The 19,487-nt window shown below is 51.8% G+C and overlaps 1 protein-coding gene across 3 annotated transcripts in view; it reads left to right on the top strand.

Annotated features, from left to right (window-relative positions):
• The window catches only part of LGR6 (leucine rich repeat containing G protein-coupled receptor 6), a 151,235-nt gene that overhangs the window by 1,118 nt on the left and 130,630 nt on the right, over nt 1-19,487 (top strand). The window lies entirely within an intron of this gene.

The raw sequence follows: 19,487 nt of genomic DNA, 5'->3' as shown, positions 1-19,487 counted from the left end.
GTCCCCAGGGTGAACAAGGGACTCCATGGAAGGATTTCAGGGTTTGACCAGGAGAGGAAACACCTCTCTCAGGGAGACAGGTTGGTCCTAGGGAAGATGCTTGGTCCATTTATTCACAGAAAGTGCTGCAGCCACCAACCTCAGCTGTGTGGCAAGTGGGCTGGTAAGGACCTTGGCTTTCCCAGCGAGGGATGCAGCTAAGGAGCTGCCAAGGGAAAGCCATGTGTACCATAGTTGTTGAGGACAACTGGTAGCCCCCAGGCAGTGCTGGGGATGTTCGCTTTGTGCTCATGGTGCTGAGAGGGGGCTTGTGTCCAGGGGTAGCATACAGACTGTGTTGCTGGTTTTCTGGTGTTCCTGGATTGCCCTGAGATGCTGTTAAAGATAAGCACCTTAATCTGTTCAGGAAGGGCTTTGCAAAGCCAGGTCAAAGCTGCCACAGCTGGGTAAGAGCGTCTCTGCTCATCCTGCTTGCCTGAGAAGCACATTGCTTTATGTCTTGTGCCAACCATTGGATGTCCAGAGTTGGGTCAGCTGAGAAAGAAATATGACAGGAAAGGACAATTTCCGCTGCAAAGCATGAAAGATGAGAGAACTGTGTAATGCAAGCTGTATTTCCCTGGGAGAGAGAACCCCAGAGCATTTGTCACGAGGTGTGTCCCATATAGAGCTGTCCCCTCCGCCCCACACACACACTGGGGCTGTTTGGAGCCAGCAGCTGCTAAGTGAAAAGTCCCTGTAGCTCTTGAGCATGTCCTGATGGAGGTGGTTAAAAACACGCGGGCTCTAAGCGTGGGAGGCTGCAGAGCTTTGCAACACTGATGCTAGTGCAAGGACAAGTGGCAGCCCTGTCAGGCACCCACTCCACCTGCGGAGTCATCGCAATCAGAGCACCCGTGGCTCCGACTCCGCAGAGAACGCGCTGCCCATCATCTCTGCGGAGTTGTCCCCTGGGATGGGCGCCGCAGAGAGCTCCGCTGCCTGAACCAAGGGGCATCTCGATGTTAAACGGTTCTCGTTGCCCCATTTATCCTGACCGGAGCAGGGACACAGAGCCCTGGGCGACGGATCCAGCGCAGACCGCAGCAGGCGGGTGCTTAAAGCTGCTCCTGGCCTGCGGCAGGTGACTCTGGGTTTGGCTGGGAGCCGGCCCCCGGGACAGCCCCGCGGCAGCCGCCGCTCGGGAGCGTGTCCGGCCGCTCGGCACGGCTCGGCTCGGCACGGCGCGGCACGGGACGGCTCGGCACGGCACGGCACGGCACGGCTCGGCTCGGCTCGACTCTCCCGGGGATGCTGCACCGGCAGCCTCGCGCACACGGTGGCGCCAACGGCAGCCGTTGGCGGAGGGGTCCCGGCCACGCCGTCCCGTCCCCCCCCCACACACACCGCCCGTCACCCTGCGGGGACACCCGGCTGGAGGCACCTCCGGGGGCAGAACGCGTGGGGTCAGCCGGGGGGTGGGGGGTGGGTCGGAGGGTGCAGGGTTTTCCTCCTCGCCTTAGGGCTGGACCGCTTTGGGGAAAAACAGCGCATTCGCTGCTATTCTGTTAAACACTGCTGGTGAATTAACAACTAATGGCACAGAGGTAGGAAGGCAGGGTGAACTAGGAATTATTGGAGGACGACTGGAGAGCTGGGTTTTCTCCCGTTTCTGATATTGCCTTCTTGTGCTACCTTCAGCAAGTCAGGTAAGGTTAGTTTCTCAGATATAAGGTGTGCAGTCAGGGCTGGTTTTTCAAAGCAAATCAGCATAAATTGTGTAGAAAGTATGGATATTCGACAGAGATCTAAGCTCTTCTTGTAAATTCAGGCTTTAAATCCACATTCAGATATGTAAAGAAATGCCGAAATTTATTTGGAGAGCTGCAAGGGCTGAAAAGCAGCGCTGTAATGGCAACGAGGAGCATGGAGCTGAAGGGCAGCTGCTCCCAAAACTTTCCAGCTCCTTTGCTCCATGCCCTGTCTTCTAAGCAAATTACTGGTACTCCTTTCTGTAGAGAGCAGGACTCCCTCAGGTGCAAAATAAAGGATCCTCGTAATAACCTCTGATTAGACACTGCCTCACCACTAATGAGCTCACATTCATGCCCCATCCTGACAATGCTGTGCCTCCACCATGCCTGTCTCTCTCCAAGAACCCTGTCCTTGCTCACTCTTGCACCTCCCTGAACTCGAACCTGATCCCACCCATCCAAACCCGGACTTTTCCAATGGGGGTGCCACTGGTGAGCTTGCAGTTGTGGGTCACCTCTTCCCAGGGGCGCCTCTCCAGTAGGCACTCAGACATGCTGGTGTCTCGTTGGCAGCCCTGGAGAGAACCCCAGGCAGCCCGCTCAGCTGGGGGTTGTCCATGCTAGGCGACAGGTCCCTGCTGTCTGCATTGCTCCTACAGCCTGAACTCAGCCAGGGCTCATACCGGCTCTAACAGCCCATATCTCTGGCGCAGCGCAGACCATCCTGCCTGGCTCATCACACGAGGGCTGGCAAAGAGCTTCTTAGTGTGTGACATATTTGGGGGGGTGAACTGTGTCTTAGCCTGATCTTAGACTCCAGTCATGAAACACTAAAGGTCGGCATACCCTCTTCTGTTCAGCTACGTCCAGGGACTCTAGGGCCTGTATCAACCCAGAAGAGTTGAGCTATTCAGAGAGCAGATTTAACCTTTAACTGATATGCCAGTAAGCCCTGACAGCAGCGTGTCAAATATCGCGCCTCTGTCTTCCATGGCCAGCACCATATGTAAGAGAGTTGCTTTTGGGGCTGGCAACAGCGATGGGCTGGAGCTCTCTGGACAGGACAGCAGTAAGCTGAGAGTGCAGAAGGAGAGTGGAGCTGCAAAGGGGAAGGTTCCTGAGCAGCAGAGAGGAGACTGCACAAAGGGGCACGAAGAAAGACAGGAAAATGGGAGGAGCCACTTGGTACTCAAGAGTATTAGCTTAGCTTCCATCCCTGGCACCACTGCAAACCCTGCGTGTGACCTGGTTGAGCGACCCCACCTCAGATTCCTCAGGGTATGGAAGTGCCACATCATATGGGCTGAGGGAGTTCAGTCCCCGGCTGTCCCTGTGCCCGTCACCCACTGCCTGAGCACTGGGATCGGGGCTGTGGTTGGGTGCAGGTGCTCAGCACAGCCCTCTGCCCCAGGATGGCATCCTGACCTCCCTCTCCCCTCCAGCCCCTGGCTGTTGGGGGGGTGAAGGATACTCTCAATTTGCTCAGGCTGCTCCTGTTTCATCAAAAATGACACCATGTTGTTGATGCCTCCCAGGTCCCTCCTAGGGACTCACTGACCTGTCCAGCCATAGCTGACAGGAAATAGGGGCTCGAATAAATGAAGTGCCTGTACTCAGCAGAGGACACCCTCCCAAAGATGGAAAGGCAACAGCAGTAGTGTCATGGTCACACATTCAGGTCAGCTGGCCAGACAGCACACACATGCCCTGGCCAACCTGCACACCTATAGTCTGGAAGTTACACATCTTGCAGTGCCTTATCCCCAGCCTGGACTAAGGGAGCTGGAAGGATTGCCCAGAACCCTAAAATATCTTAGGCAGGAAGACACCTTTGGAGGTCTCTGATCCACACTCCTGCTCAACACAGGTCCAGCTTGTGAGGTTGGTCAGGACCTTGTCTAGTAAGGTTTGGAGTATCTTTAAGATTCCATCACTCTTTCTGCATGTTTTTTTTTTAAGATCTAATTGCAATTTCCCATGGTCCAGCTTGTTCCTGTTACCTCTCATCCTTTCCCTGCACAACTCCAGGAAGAGTTTGGCTCCATCTTCTCTACCCACTCCCAGTCGGTAGTGAAAAACAGCAATAACATTCCTCCGTTTCTCCTTCTCTTGTGAAGACTGATTAAACCTACTTGTATGAGCAGTGCAGGGTCACGGGTGGAGCAGAGAGTATTGTGATGTGGGAGAGGGGAGCATGCAGGGTAACGAGGACACCAGCAGTGGAAGAGATAAGGATGAAGGACATGCAGGACCAGACATCAGGAGCACCGTGGCTCAAAGATCAGCTGGAGGAGCCACACCCCCCCCTTCCTCAGTGTCCCAGGTCCCCACAGCACCATGGAGGGGTCAGGCTCTACCCCTGCTCTGTGCCCCATCCCCAGAAGCATTGGTGACCGCTGTGTCCTTGTCCCAGGCCCCATGCACACCTTGCAGTGAAGCCACGCAGCCCCTGCACAACTCACTGCATGCAATGCTGTTGCTCTGTCCTGGAAAGTCAGCAAAGACCTGGGGCACAAGACAGGGTTGTCAGGCTGTTGCTGTCACAGCTGGATTTGGGGGGGGGGGGGGGGGGGGGGGGGAGAAAGAGCAGCAGAGAGTCTGGCTGCTCCTGGATATCACCAGGCATCTCAGGAGGCTGCCCAGACAAAGCTTCTCATTCCCCTCGCAGTTTACATTGAAGTGAATGGGATCATGAGCCGTCAGGGCTGTTCTCACCTTGCAGAGACATTCTGAGCTGTTGAATGGAATTTAGCATCCCACTGGGAGTCTGGGGGCCCCACATCACCCATGCTCTCCTCTGACCTGCCTTTGGGATCAGGTGCCACACGGACCTGTGATACGGATCCCCAGGAGGCAAGGATGCTCAGACATGAAGGTAGGCAGACACTTACCTGGTCATACAATGCTGCATCCAGTGCAGGGGAAGAGTGAGTGGATGATAACTCTTTATATTTGCATTTTCTAAGCACCCACAGACCTCTGGGTAGGTGAGCCAGCAGGGTTTGAAGTCTGACTACAGAGCTAAAGCTGACTCCTGGAGCAAGATAAGCAGCAATGCTGAAAGGAGCTTCCACTCAGCCTGAAACCCTCCCTAACTGACTGCCCCAGAGTCTGCCCCTCTGCAGTCCCCACCTTGGGAAAAGGAGGACAGCCCCCACTGCAGTCCCCCGAAAATGGGATGCATCCCAAGAGGGACAGGACCAGTGGCTAATCCGTGGGAGCCTGGGCAGGCATCACAGTTGCAGGGAGGGGTGTTGGTGTTCCAGGTATGGCTGGGCTTGCAGGGAGCTGACAAGGAGATGGGATGTCCTGCAGGGATGACAGGGATTGCTGTGCACCTTTGGGTGTTAGGTGACACACCCTGGGGAGACAGAGGGAGCAGCCAAAAATACAGACAGCACAAAATCCCAATGCAAGGTATAAATTAAATCCTTCCGGGGGGGGGCATCCCTGCTCTCCTGCCCCAGGTAATTTTGCAAAGAGCAGTGAGTCACCATCCCGTGGCTGATGCTTGCCCAGTGCCAGTGCCCATCCACAGCCTCTTCCTCATGCCATGGTCACCACAGGATCCCAAACATTGTGCCAGGACCCATCGAAACACAACACAAAGGTGCAGACTCACCCCAAAGAGCTTCCAGACCCTTCCACTTCTCAAGCCACAACAGAGTACCGGATTTCCCAAGTCAGCCTCAGGTCCTGGTGAGGATGAAGGGCTCGCTCTCTGCTTGATCTTCTTTCCTGCTGGAAGACTAATGGGAAATGCCACTCCTGCCCCATACAGCCGGAAGTCCACAGTCTCACCCTCGGAAATGCCCGGCACACCTGGGAGAACAGCAGCCATAGCAGGAGCAAGGGGAAACGTTTATGAGCTTGGGGTCCCAGATGTGGGACATATGGCTGGTGAGAGGCACTAGAGGAGCTGGGCTCTGACACACACTCTGCAGTGAGTTCACGGGTTTATGTTCACCATTTAACAGCTTTGAGGCACTTTTTTTTTCCCACCCCTAAAATATCAGGGATAACAAGAGTTTCTCACCCTCAGGGATTTGGTTTCCTCCAAAAAGGCCCTACAAAGACCATCTGCAGAGCTTGCTGACTCTGTATAGGCACTCCACAAGGACACAGGCATGTTCTGCATCCTTATTGCATCCTTGCCAGCAGGATTTCAAGGGGGCTTTAAGGTCAGGACTCCTGAGTTCAACTCCAACTACCTAGCACCCCAATTATCACCTCAGGGTCTCCTGTGGCTGACAGTGGCTTTTTGCTGGCATGTTGCAATGAAGATCCCATGGGGGAGTGTCGCCCAGAATTAATGAACGCCGACACATTGGGATACCCAAGTAGGCTGAGCCAAACCAAGATCTGCCTGAGTCCCAGGTATTGGGGAGAGCTGCTGGCAATGAGTCTGACACTGACTCTGGCTGGTGCTTCCCTTCTGGAGAAGGCAGATGAAAGCTAACCAGAAGCAGTGTAATTCCTGCCCCGTGCTCCCCAGCTTGTAATGAGGAGAAAACCAAACTGAACAGATTTGGGATCAGGCACAACTTGGGAATGGCTTGTGAGAGAAACTAAAACGCAACCTGGAAAAACCACAGATACTGAGTATGTGCTTCCAAATGGCCTTTTGTATCCCCCTAGGCATCGTGTAACTCTCACTCCAGCCAACAACTGAAATTTCCCAGTTCCTTGGCCCATGGCGGTGCTTGGAGTGCTGCTGGTTTAGCATCAGAAAGCAGAGGGCCTTCATCCCTGCATTACTGTCATGAGCCTGACGCTGCAGATGCTGCATGGTGGTGTGCCTGGGCTCGAGGCTCAGGGCAGGGCAGTGGGAATATGCTGAACCCCCAGCGAGCAGACAAAGTGGTGGTGAGGGAGCCAGTGTCCCGGGGGGACTGGCAAAGCCAGAATTGCAGAACCGTTGATAGTGAAGTCAGTCCTAGAGCTGCCTGAAGAGCACATTTGGTGGGATGATTTTTCCAAGCAATACCTCATTTCATTGAAAAGGAAAAGCTTAATGAAAATGGATTGCTGTTCATGGGACTGTGAATGAGAGAAATGTAGTAACAAGTTGAATCAAGAGAGATTATTTCAAGGTTTTCACTTCATGGTGGCTTCTTAAAAAAATGTTTCCATTTACATATTTTCACCTGTTGGTGTTACGTTTACCTGTAGGCAATTTAATGTTCACATTGCAGGACTCCAAAACTATCAAAGCAAAGCATCTTGATGTTTCTAAAACACAATATATTGATTTTTTTTGTTGTTGTTCTGTACTAAATATTGACACGTTGACTCTTTGTTCTGGGTTCAAGAGAAAGGAAATTTTGAAGTCTTTGAATTTCCAGTGAGGTGAAACTTTCAGGTTCATGACAGCTCTTTCTATCTCCTTCTGCCTCATCATCTCCCAGCCCCCTTCTCTGCCATAAGCTCTGCTCCCTTTTACATCTTGATATCATGAACTAGAAACGCTTTGGGTCTAGCAGTGTTTTGCTTTGCTTGGCTGCTGCTATCCCAATAAGGGTACTGTTGGGATTCACGGGATGCTGTGCTCTCCAGAGAGCCACTGGTCCACGAACAAGGGCTGCAGCCCCCAAATCCTTCCATCTACAACAGGCAGTGCTGAGGGTGAGGAGGTGGAGGGTTGTGGCTTTAGTACCACAGGTCATGGCTGAGACCTTCCCAATATCTCAGTTCAAAATGAAAGAGGCATCCTCTGTTGGGATGTGGCAGCAGGGTGTCTGGGGCGCTGGGTGTGAGCTGGTGTCCACTCCTTGGTGGGGTACTGTCTGAGTAGGGCTGCAGGAGGCAAGATGTGGGATCTGCCCCTTCCCAAAGCCAATAACTGGTGCCCAGGGCTGCCTCGGGAGAGGGAGCAGCCAGACCTTTACTGCACTTGCTTCACAGCTGGCAGCGAGCGCTACGTTCTCTGGCAAGAAGGGAGCAGGTGTACAGACGAGGAGCGCGGTGGGGAAGGCGGCACGGCGGAGTGGTTAGAGCAAAAGTGCACGGGGATGGGGCTGTGCTCCGGGGGGGATAGCCACATGTGACTGCCAGCAAGCCTCCTCCCTCCTTCTTCACTCTGCAAACTGCAACCAGGGCAGCTCGGTTGGGCCTGGAGGAGACCAGTCCCTCCCGCTCACACTTTGGGGGGTGCCCCACTGCTGGTCCCATCTGTTAGAGTAAGCGGGGCTGGGCGGCAGCAGGCACACCGTGTCCGCATGCTCCCTTCCAGCTGGCACAACTGTGCAGGGTTCTTGGGTGGGAGGGAGCTGCTGCTCACCTGCCACATCCTCTGCACTTCAGCCACAGCAGGCTGGTCCTCGCTCACATCTGATCCCGCTTCGTCACTCCACCATGCCTGAGAGCAGCGGCCGCAGCAGAGCCCGGCTTTCTGCAACATCATGCACTTCCACTGCAAATGCCTTCCTCCATCCTCCCCCCTCTCCTCCCTGCCCGCCCCCCAGGCTAAGTAATATGCCACAGCCTCCCCTCTCTCCCTCCCTTCCTTGAAGAATAAGCTCATAAATCTGCCCAGGGCAATGAAAACACTGAGCTCATGGCCCTTAGATCTGTGCGGGAGGAGCTCTAGCTGGCGATTAAAGGAGTTTAGGGTTTTCTTTGAAAAGCTCTTTGATTCTGGCAGAGGCTCTGGTGCCAAAAGGCAGCAATGGAGCTCCAAATGCCTCTCCCCCTCTGCACCTGCCTGGGTCAGGGAGCAGCAGGAGGGTGGAGGAGAGAAAGGGAAGTGCAGAGCTTCCCAGCTCACTGCAGTGGGGGCTGAGGGACCCCCATCACCCCCTCTCAAGGGGAGAACACCCTCTGCCAACAGCAGGGCAGTGGGTGCTGCTGCCTTTGACCCCAGACACTTCAACCCGGGTGCCAAAATGCCTACACTGCTGTGGAACAAGCTGCTCCCCCAGGTCCTTCTTCGGAGGAGCTGGGCTGGGTCTCAGCGAGCCCGCTGCCCACGGGACAGATGGGCACTCATCCTCTTGGCTGCTCTGAGACAGCTCAGAAGGCATCCAACATGGGCCCAGCTCCTTGGGGACCCTGAGACGGGAACATGAGCCACCTTCATGCACCATAAGGATATAGCTCTGGGTGGGGAGCAGGGCACCAAGGGCAGCCCAATGCTGAGCTCCCTGCAGGCAGCACAGAGTCCTGCCTGGGTGCCAGGAGCCAGGAGAGGCTGTGGGGAGCCAAAGAGGAGCTGGGGCCAGGACAGAGATCACCACAGCAGTGCTCTGAAAAGTGGTGGGAAGGGACAGGGGAGGACTGTCAAAACTGAGAGGAGCCCGAAGTCTTGGAGAAGGACTTGAATTTGGTAGAAGCTGAAGAGAGATCAGAAACAGCCTTCATGAAGAAGAACAGGACAAAGCACAAGCGTATAGTGTTGCAACCAAGTCAAAACAGAGCCAGTCTCCAGCCCGAGTGGAGGCAGGAGCTGTGCCAGTGGGAGCGAGGGGAGGACACAGCGAAGCTCAGATAGTGCCTCCAGTCTTGCAGGGATGCATCAAGGATTCAGGGAGGGGTAATGCAAAACCTTTCCCAGATCCACCAGCACAGGCTTTGCTGACAGAGATGAAGGAGGGCAGGTCTCCAGTCTCCTCCCCTCCATGGGATGAGAGAGGAGTCTCCCAAGGTATCAGCAGCTCTCCATTTCCATTTGCCTTGTTTGCAGTCCTTTCTGTAGCTGTTTAAACCTCTTTGAAGCATTTGGAAATGAAAAGCAGCCCCCATGGGAGTGGAGCGAGTCAGACACACCTGTAAGGGTAGGACCTGCTCAAGGGACCTCTTGTCTCTTCTTGTGAGCAGCCACAGGTCCCACTACAAAGAGACCCTGGGGAGACAAGATAGTTTCCAGCACTGAACATCCCCGCGGGGCACCAATTAGTAACATTCCCCTTCGTTGAAAGGGAAGGTGAAGCCCAAGCACTGCTTGTCATCCCATCAGGGCTGTGCATGCCACAGGGGTGGAAGGGGAGTGGCAATGTGGTCTCCTCTGCCGAATAAGGGGTGGGAGAGCAAGGGGGTGCAGGTATGGGGGCAGGGAGGGATATAGGGAGGATGCCCCACATGTGTTGAAAGGTTTTGTACTGTGACACTGAGCCCTACAGACCACCAGCCCCTGGGACATTCCCCCTGCCCAGTGCCACCTCCCAATGCGGCCAGTGCCTTGTGCACAGAGCAGTGAGTCGAGCCAAGGCCACAGCGGCTGCTGGCAGTGTGATGATGTGGCCAAGCACCAGGTATCTCAGGGACCTGCAGGATCTGAAGGCACAGGTCAGCTTCCTGAGGAGGTTTTCTGGTGTAGGGATGACTCTGGGTGTAAATGCATTTTGCAACTTCAAGACAATTCCCAATTCTGTGCATTTCTTAACCTTAGTAAAGAAAATTTTCATCTTTGCATGCGTCAAACCAGCAGGAAAGGCATTTGCACTTTTATACAGGAATTAATCTTCTATCTTCCCAGAAAACAGGAGAAGAAATTCTGGCTGCAGGGAACAATGTCTGCAATTTTGCTTTGCCCCTGTTTCTGCAGCTGCACATCTGGCAGTGTCCCCACCGGCTTCCCAGTACCTGGGAGCTGAGAAAGGCAATAGCTGCATGAGCACTTCGTTGACTTCCCAGGCAGCACTCTGAGCCAGTCTGACCATGGACATGAATACGGGGCTTCTGCTGCTGCTCAGTCAGCATCTCCCAAGGGAAGAATGAGGTGCAGATCACATAGCTGCACTGTAAGGCTTTCTCCTCCCTGTACATAGGGGCATGGGAATTGTCAGATATTGTTCCAAGCTGTTGTCCCGGATATTGTCCCAAGGCTCTGTCCCAAGACTGGGAGATCACCTGCCTGAGCAGCATGTACCCCAGCTACCAAAGGACAGAGACATACCTTTAGGGTCAGGTTCCAGAACCAAAGGTATCACAACCAAGAGAAGACCTTGATTATAGGTTTCCTGTGGCACCGGTTTCCTGTGGCAATGAGTACCACAGATTAATGAGGTGCCTGTTGCACAGAGCGGTTTTACATGTGCTCTGGCAACAGCATGTGGGGCTTTACTGAGCGCAGGGACAGCCTTGCTATACATGCTGTCTTTAACTTCTCTTCAGCTCAGGGCCAAAACAGCAGGTTCTTGTGCTGCAGGTTGTGTTTGCAGCTGCAGTTCTGCACAGGGAAGTGCCTGTTGGTTAATGTATTGTTGTGCTTTCATGTGGTGTAAGACAGCACAAGATTTATTAGTGACAAAAGCATGAATGCTGGAAGCCTTGATTTACTGAAGGGGGAGAGGAAACGTGTTGCAGCCTATGCTGGTTAGTGTGGTGTGTCTGAGATGAGCTAGTGCATGCTGTGCAAACTGCCCCGCTCCTCCGTGAGGTGCTCTGGCTCATCTGGTGATACCATGAGGTAGACCCGCTCCTTTTCTGGGGGACGACTTTCCACTGACCATCTTGCAGATGCTTTGAGGAGAGGCTTCTCCTAGATGGGGGGATACAAAGACTTGTACTTTTGGGAACAAAGACTCCCTTGTACGGTGGAGGTGGGAGATACAGAGGACTGGAGTGCAGCACGAGAAACCTGGATTGTTTTTTAGCTCTGTCCCAGCCTTATGGTTTACCCCAAACAAGTCCTCTCTTTTTCCTATGCCTCAGTCTCCCTGTCTTTAAAGGACTAATAAAAAACCCTTCTGTAATGCGCTTTGAGATCAACTGATTAAAACAGTGCTATGGAAGCGTTGGAGACTCTCAGCACTTTTCAGCCACATGTCTGGACCGCTCGAGCTAAAATACCTTTTAAAAGTTCATTAAAAAATTCTTGAGCTTTACATTTGTTCAGCCACAACATGAAGAAAAGCAATGCTAAACTCAGATTTGTAGCCTGCCTTTCATGTCCACTGACCTCATCACTGCTCGCTTACGGATGCAGCCACAAGTCAGTGCAGCTACTGAAATACTCCTCTGGAGCCGCATCCAGCAGCTGCTCAGAAGCTCGTGGGCAGCACCCGTGAACTCCGTAGAGGAAGTGAACCCAGCTGGTAAACTGCAGCTTGGCCAGAGCTTCTGTAAACCCCGATTCTTTAATCTGTTCTCTATAGGAAACCACCTTCTTTTTAGCATACTTCTTCCTGAATATACGGGGGTACATAACAGCTATATTTCAGCTCTTTGGCTAAACCAAAAAAGGAGGGGAAAGATTGGCTTGGGTTAAACAAATAGATTTGGGTTTTTTTCAGGTTTCCCATGCAATTACAACTAAACCAAATCAAAACAAAACATGTTTGCTCTGGGTATCCCTGAAACATTTTGCTTTGCCCCCAAAAAGAATACGTTGTTTCATTTTTGTGTAACTTGAAAATCTTTAAACCCTTTTAAAAAAAGATCTTAGGAGGAAATGTTCCACCATCTCTCCCCCTTCTTTTTTCAGTGGAGCGTAATTTTTCTGTGAATTTACTTTTGACCGAAACGCTGTGGGTTCTGCCTGACCTGGAAAGTCACCTGGCTGAGCTTGTACCGTCACTTGTTTTTCCTTTCAACACCGTTCCTGTCTTCTCACCTCCCACTGCAGAGACACAGAGGTCTCAGGGAGCATCATCCTCATCCCAGGGCTGCACTGACTTTCCAGGGAGACTGGAGGGAGGCTGGCAGAGAGGGAGAAAGAATCCACGAAGGTTCCTTTCAGCTTCAGAGAGCTCCTCTGGCTCTTCTGACTATCTCCGGCTACTGCCAAGGCACCTTCGGAACACCTTTGAAACGTCTCCAGCGTGCTGGGCACTGTGACTTGGCTGGAGGGGAAATCCACATTCCCTTTGAAGTCTGGATACTTGAGCAGTCTTAGAATTATAGGGCTGTAATATACAGGAATGTGTGGGGCTGTAATTGTGACTTAGATCCTTGGATGAAAGGTGCCATGTACATACAAAAGGTATTATTATTATTGCTATTATTATTACTATTATTATTACTGTTATTATTATTATAGGGCTACAATATGTGGATTGGAGATGAAAGTAGCACCAAAAGATCCTGAAATACGAGATATGTCTTAAGGAAATTTCAGCTTGCAGTTAGAGTTTGTCTACATGGGGGAAGCAGAGCCGGCTGGCTCCCCTGCACTGACAGCTCTGGGGCTTTTATGGAAGAAGTCCTGTCTGTAGGCATGATTCCCAAATCCAAGGTATTTCCAGGAGGAACTATTCCAGAGCAGTTTTTGCAGAAAAGATGACATCAGGCATTTTCACCATTCTTTCTGACACACTCCAATTGCTGCCAGGCAGACTGTAGCCATCACAAAATAAGTCCCTGGTGCTTGAGCCACCCGGTATGAGAAGTACAGGACTCTTAGCAGGGCTTAGAGGTGGGGTGGAAACTGAAGCAAACTCCCAGTGTCACTGAGCTGCGGGGACAGCTCGTGTGCAGGTTGATCCTCCTGCACTCCAGCAGAGACGGGGCCAGATCCAGCATCCTGAGCTCATCGTCCTCTTTCCAGCCATCAACTCTCCCTGAGCAGCCTGGGAGCAGAGCATGAGGGAATTCAGGGATCAGCTCTGATCCTTCATAGGGTCTATGGCTCTGCACAGCCTTTGCCATCAGGCTCAGATTGTTTCTCCTGCCCTGTTCTGCACTCACATCTCATTAACAAGGGGGGGACTTAAGGCAGGCGCTGAAGTGTGACTCCCCAGCACAGCACGGGTGGTGGTTTCCTCCTGTGTCACCAGCTCTGCAAAGCGTCACGTTTCACCCTGGCGTGCAGCTCCAGCTGCCTCTCCTGGGGAAGGTGGGGGGAGGATTTAATCTGCTCTGAGTTCCATCAGTTTTGAAAGCCCAAGCAAAATCAGCCTGAGTTTTTCCACTGACTTCAAAGATTTTGGGAAAAGGCCTTGGCTCTTCTGCTTCAGGGGCTATCACCTATGAGAGTGCAGAGGCAGGTCTGCTCTCGGCTGGTCTTGCTGAAGAGCTGAACCAGAGGCACGGGAGGCAGGTGGAAGGGGGAAGGAATGTTTTGCTAGAACTGGACCCCTCCCTGAAGGAGGTTTTCTCCTTTCCTGGGTAGCAATGCTGGCTCTGGCTGGCATAGGCTAGATCTGATGTGGCACTGGATTTTAGCTGATGAGCTTCAGCGAGAGCCAAACCTGCCCTGTTGGAGCTGTTCCCCGGAGCAAGCCAGGGAGCAGATTGAACTGACTGCTCCGATGTACCCAGAGACTCCATTCAAGCATCCAGGCCTCCATTCTACTGCAGTGTTACGTGAGCAGCAGGCAGCTTCATGCTTTAGCCTGGAAGAGGCTTCGTTTCGACTGTGGCTATGAGATGGGATGGTGAATAATGCTGTGTGCAAGGCTAGTGTACACGCAGGCTCTTTCACAGTCTCCTTAAGCTTCTCTCTTGCTGTTTCTGTGGCAGCACTTCAGTGCCCAGCACGATGTGCAGCAGGGCAGCTTCTCCTGGACAGACTCTTGCCATAAGGGCATGGAAAAACTGCCAGAGATGAATGTGCAGGAGATAGCTCCTTGCTGGTAGTCCTCTGGGATGTCACCAGCTACAGCACTTTTGCAAAGGAGCTTCCTTCTCACCTGATGCTGTTTCTGGCTGGTACAAAAAGGGAAGATTCAAAACCCCTGCAAGGAAGGATTCGTAAAGCCTTAGTGTTATAACTATGCCTGGTGGTCTTGGAAGGAGCAGAGGATGATCTGGAGTGCTAGCCAGGGCCACTTTGACTCCAGAATCAGCTTGAGAGTCTTAAAAAAAAATCTTTCCCAGGAGATGTCCAGAAGCTTATGCTAGGTGCTACATTCACACGAAACCAAACCTCAGCAGCAGAGCAGATGCTGTTTGGAGAGGAGAGCCATGGGACTTGGGCACAGCCATGTAACTGAGGATTGTCAAGCAAAACTCTCCACTAAGTAAAGACAGGCAGATTTTTTCAACAGCCCTGAACTACCAAAGGTGCCCCTGGAGCAAGGGATCATCCCAGGCATCTAAATATCCAGACATCAAAACATTTTCCCTGATAAGATGTGTGCCAAAAATCTTTGAAAGGGCTGTGAACCAGCCGTGCGTCTAATGACTGGCCTGAGCCAGTCCCTGTGCCCCGGTCTGGCAAACTGGAGGAGCCCTGAGGACCGTGCTGTGCATCCCTGGGCAGGTCTCTGCTGGGCTCTGTGAATGCTGGGCTCTGGGACTCAGGTTTCCCCATCTTGTAGGCTGTTGTACTCCTGCTTCATCCACTCCTCTTCCTGTCAGTTTGCCCCGTGGCCAAACTTTCTGACCAAGACATCCCACGCATGCTGGATTCCTGGGAATTTTTGTATTCTTCTGGTCAAATATTGCCCCTGCCTTGTTACTCCATGTGCCTTGTGAAATCAGGCATGCAGAAGCAGGAGCAGGGCATCTACCTGAACCACAGGGGCCATGGAGCAAAGGCTGGCTCCCATGGGGGGGTGATGAGTCAGGTCCATCCACAGCAGTTTGTCCGTTGCTAAACTCCCACAAGTGAGATCTGGCTCCTCGGCAGGAGGGTTCAGCTCCCCAGCCCTGCCCCGCTCTTTCCCAATTGCACTGATAAGTGGAGCTTTTTCCCCAGCAGTTGGGAGCGACGGTGACTCACCACCACTTTAGTGTGAACCATGCGGCCAGGCACTCCAGCAGCAATGTGTGCTGGAGACAGGAAGACTCTTGTTACCCACTTGACAGCAAAAGAAAGGCTTTTCTTGGTGCGCAGGGACCACCCACCAGAGAATGAGACAAGGGAAGAGCTGTCACGCTCTAATGTGTTGTGGCTTCCTGGTGACACCATAGAGTCTGCTGCAGTTAATGGAAACCCGCTAGCTGCTCAGGATCGCTCTGAGATGAGCCAACTCTCGGCATCTCCGAAACGCAGCCTGTCCCACCAGAGGAGCTCCCAATGCCCTGCCAGGCCATTGCTGCGTTTGGCTGGAGAGCACCTCAGCCCGAATCCCTGCAGGCATCTTGTTGCCCTTAGAAGGCAGCTAGCATGGTGAGGAATGCAGCTGGTATTCATCTCTTACCTTGGGCTGTGAGTTTCAGCCAAGAAGCCAAGCTGCTACAAACAGCATGCAGAAGCTCTTCTCCTCTGCTGTCATAAATGCTCAGAGAGTCTTCGTCCTTAAATCACGCACTGTCTTGGGAGGCAGGGCTTGGATGCTTGCTAGCCGCAGAGACCCAGGCTTTTCTGGTTTACGGTAGGGAGGATGCTGGCAGGATCAGTAGTTCTCTGGGAAAGGATTCAGAAATGAATGCATTGTATCACTTACTCCAGCACTGGTACCACAGGGAAGTCTGCCCGCGTGGGCTGCATCAGTAGGAGGAAAGACCGGCAGGATCCTGACTGCCATGTGTCCCCATAACCAAGATGGATCCCTTGGGTTGGACCCTCAGTTTCTGCTGGCTGAGATTTCACGGTTGCTGTCTTTGAAATTTCCGCATGAAAAGGCCAGAAGTCCAAAAGGCATTTTTCAAAAGCTTTCAGCCATAATATTTCATTTTGGGAAGACTTTGGTCTGAACACAGATAATTTTTAGCCAAAACTGGCTGAGAACCACCAGCAGTTTTCAATTCTGATAAAAATGCTATTCTCCATTTGACAGTGTCAACAACTGCTGTTTTTTGCTCCTTGCTCATTACAGTTTCCTGCAAGAGGGAATGAATGTCTCCCACCAGTTTATCCATCTCTCTCACCCTACACAGTGCCTTCTCCAGGGACCATTTCTGCTACCTCCAAAGAGATGTAGAATGTTGCCTCTGGCCCAGGGGTCTGGGTTGTGTGTGGACAGGAACATTATTTATTGAGCTCGCTGGCTGTCAGCTTGCTCCACAGTAAGATTCAGCTCAAAGAGGAAGGATAAACCACAACTCAGAACGGTGCTGGCTAATAAAGCCATGGCTGGGAAAGGGTAACAAATCAGGTGGGAAACTCAAATGTTTCAGGGCAGTAATAGAGCCCACATCTATCTGTGAGACTATAGGAGCAGGAAATACTCCCTGATGAAGCAGATGGGGAGCAGAGTCTCTCCCTCTATGTCCTGGGGTCTTTCCTTGCAGGCAGCCCAGGATCAGGGACTTAACAGCAGGATGATAAGGTTGTCCAACAAGGAAGGCAGACCAGGTTGGTTGAGGATGATTGTGCTACAGTCCAAGAAAAAGAAGAGATGGTATGGTCTGGGATTTCTCAGAAGAGGTGATCAGAAAACATTATAATGCAGTTCTCACTCTGGCTGCAGTGTTGCCATCCGGAGAAAAGTGCAAGAGACTGGATGAGTTGCAATAAATATAGGAACTGACTGCGCATTGCCCCAGAGAGCTTCCCTGCATGACAGCTTATGGGGGTTGATTCTGACCAGCAGATCAGTACCCATGCAGCGTCTCGCTCACTCTCCCCGGTGGGATGGGGGAGAGAATCAGAAGGGCAAAAGTGAAAAACTTCATGGGTCAGGGTAAAGACAATTTAATAGGTAAAGCAAATCTGGGTGTGCAAGCAAAGCAAAACAAAGAAATAATTCACCACTTCCCATCCGCAGGCAGGTGCTGAGCCACTTCCAGGAAAGCAGGGCTCCATCACCCATAACGGTTACTTGGGAAGACAAATGTCATAACCACAAATGTCTCCCCTTCCTCCTCCTTTCCCCGTAGTTTTTATTGCTGACCATGATGTCATATGGTATGGGATATCCTTTTGATCAGTTCAGATCAGCTGTCCCAGTTGTGTTCCCTCCCAACGTCTTCCATGTCCCCAGGCTACTCCTGGAGGGGGGGGGGGGGCAGAGTGAGAAAAAGATGCTGTGCAAGCTCTCTTCAGCAATAGCCAGAACACTGGTGTGTTATCAACTGTGCTTGTTTCGGCAGGGATAGAGTTAATTCTCTGACAGCTGGTGTAGTGCTGTGGTTTGGATTTAGGATGAGGATAATGTTGATCACAGACTGATGTTTTAGTTGTTGCCAAGCAGCCAAGGACTTTTCAGCTTCTCATACTGCCCTGCCAATGAGAAGGTGAGGGGGCCGGAGAAGCTGGGAGGGGACACAGCCAGGGCAGCTGACCCAAAGGGATATTCCATACCATGCGATGTCATGTCCCATTTCTAACTGGCCAGCTGGGGGTCTGGTTTGGCAGCTGGGGGGCTGGTGTGGTAGCTGGGGGTCTTGCGCAGCAGTGTTCAGAGCAATGGCATTTGTCTTCCCAAGTCACCATTATGTGTGACGGAGCCATGTTTTCCTGGAGATGGCTGAACACCTGCCTGTGATGGGAAGTGGTGAATGAATTCCTTGCTTGTTTTGCTTGTGCGTGTGGGCTGGGAGGCTGGGCAGCTGGGAGGTGTGCATAGCATTGACTTCAGGTGGTAAGAAATTGTGTTGTTCATCACTTGTTTTGTATTATCATTATTATTATTATTATTATTACTACTACTACTACTACCACTACTACTACTATTATCCTTTTTGTGTTCGTCCTATTAAACTGTTTTTATCTCAACCCACGAGTTCTCTCACTTTCACTCTTCCGATTCTCTCCCCTGTCCTGCCAGGGGGGAGTGAGCAAGCGGCTGTGTGGTGCTTAGTTGCCAGCCAGGGCTAAACCACGACATCAGCGTAGTCACAGATCCAAAACACTGCACTCTATGGGCTGCTATGAAGAAAATTAACTCCAGCCCAGCCAGAACCAGTTCACACCTCCGCTGATTTGCCAGACTCCAGCATCCACTCGCTTGTACTTCTCTCTGGCAGGTTTTTGCAGGCTGGTGTGTAGGTCAAGGCTGTGTTCCCAGATCTTGTTATCACTGCATGAATTCATGGCCACAGCCAGATTAAAATCATCCTTTATTTAATCCCATTGTTGGTCTTGATCTTCTAGATCATGGTGTAGATCATTGTTGCTGTTGTGGGCAGAATTCTGCTAAATCTTGATAAATCAATCCAATTCTGACAACTCAATCCAGTTTATTCACTTTATATCTGTAATTTCTGTTATTTCTGTAATGTTGTTCATCAGTTATGTGACCTCCTCCCTGACCATATTACAACTTTTTGGAGGCAGGAAAACAATATTTATATCCTGTAGCTCCAGTCCCACAGTCTTTCCCACAGTCCCACACAACTGGTTACAGCACATGCCTTCTAGGGCAGGGCCCATCCATACAATGATTTTTCTAAAGGTTCACAAAATAATTAATGTCTAGTTATCACATTCTTCTGCCTGGCAGATGTGAGGGAACGTCTGGGAAGTCTTCTGTCTGAGGTCAGACTTCAGAAGGTTTCAAAGGTGCCTTGGGCTGTCCTAGCTGCTCCTGTTCCCTGCTACAGTTTGTACTTTCACCAGACCCACCAGGTTCACGATTAGACCTAGAAAAGCTTTCTGCTGTCCTATGACTTATCTTGGCGGGGGGATGATCTGTCCTAGCTGCAGGGCCGCAATTCTTCCTAGCACATGAAGGAGTCCTATGGCTGTACTGGAGCAGCTTTCTACCCTCTCACCCATTATTTCTCTCACAATCCTGCTTGTTTCAAAGTTGACCATTCCTTGGCTAGCCTAGGTCTTGGATAAGCCACAGACTTCCAGGGCTGGGACCACTGGTCTCCGTAGCCTGAAGCAGAGCTCCAGGTTGCTTTGTTGTGAGATTAAGACCTTCAGGAGAGAGAGCACTAGCAGATATGTTGCTGTACACCCAAGCCATGCATCATCAAGCAGACCTGAGAGGAGATCTGTCTTTGCCCTGGAGTTGCACCGACATTAGCATGTTGGGCACT

Source organism: Balearica regulorum, chromosome 25, assembly GCF_011004875.1.
Source record: "Balearica regulorum gibbericeps isolate bBalReg1 chromosome 25, bBalReg1.pri, whole genome shotgun sequence".
NCBI classification, from domain to species: domain Eukaryota; kingdom Metazoa; phylum Chordata; class Aves; order Gruiformes; family Gruidae; genus Balearica; species Balearica regulorum.
The sequence above is the reverse complement of the archived record's forward strand: the minus strand, read 5'-3'. Positions and strand labels throughout refer to the sequence as shown.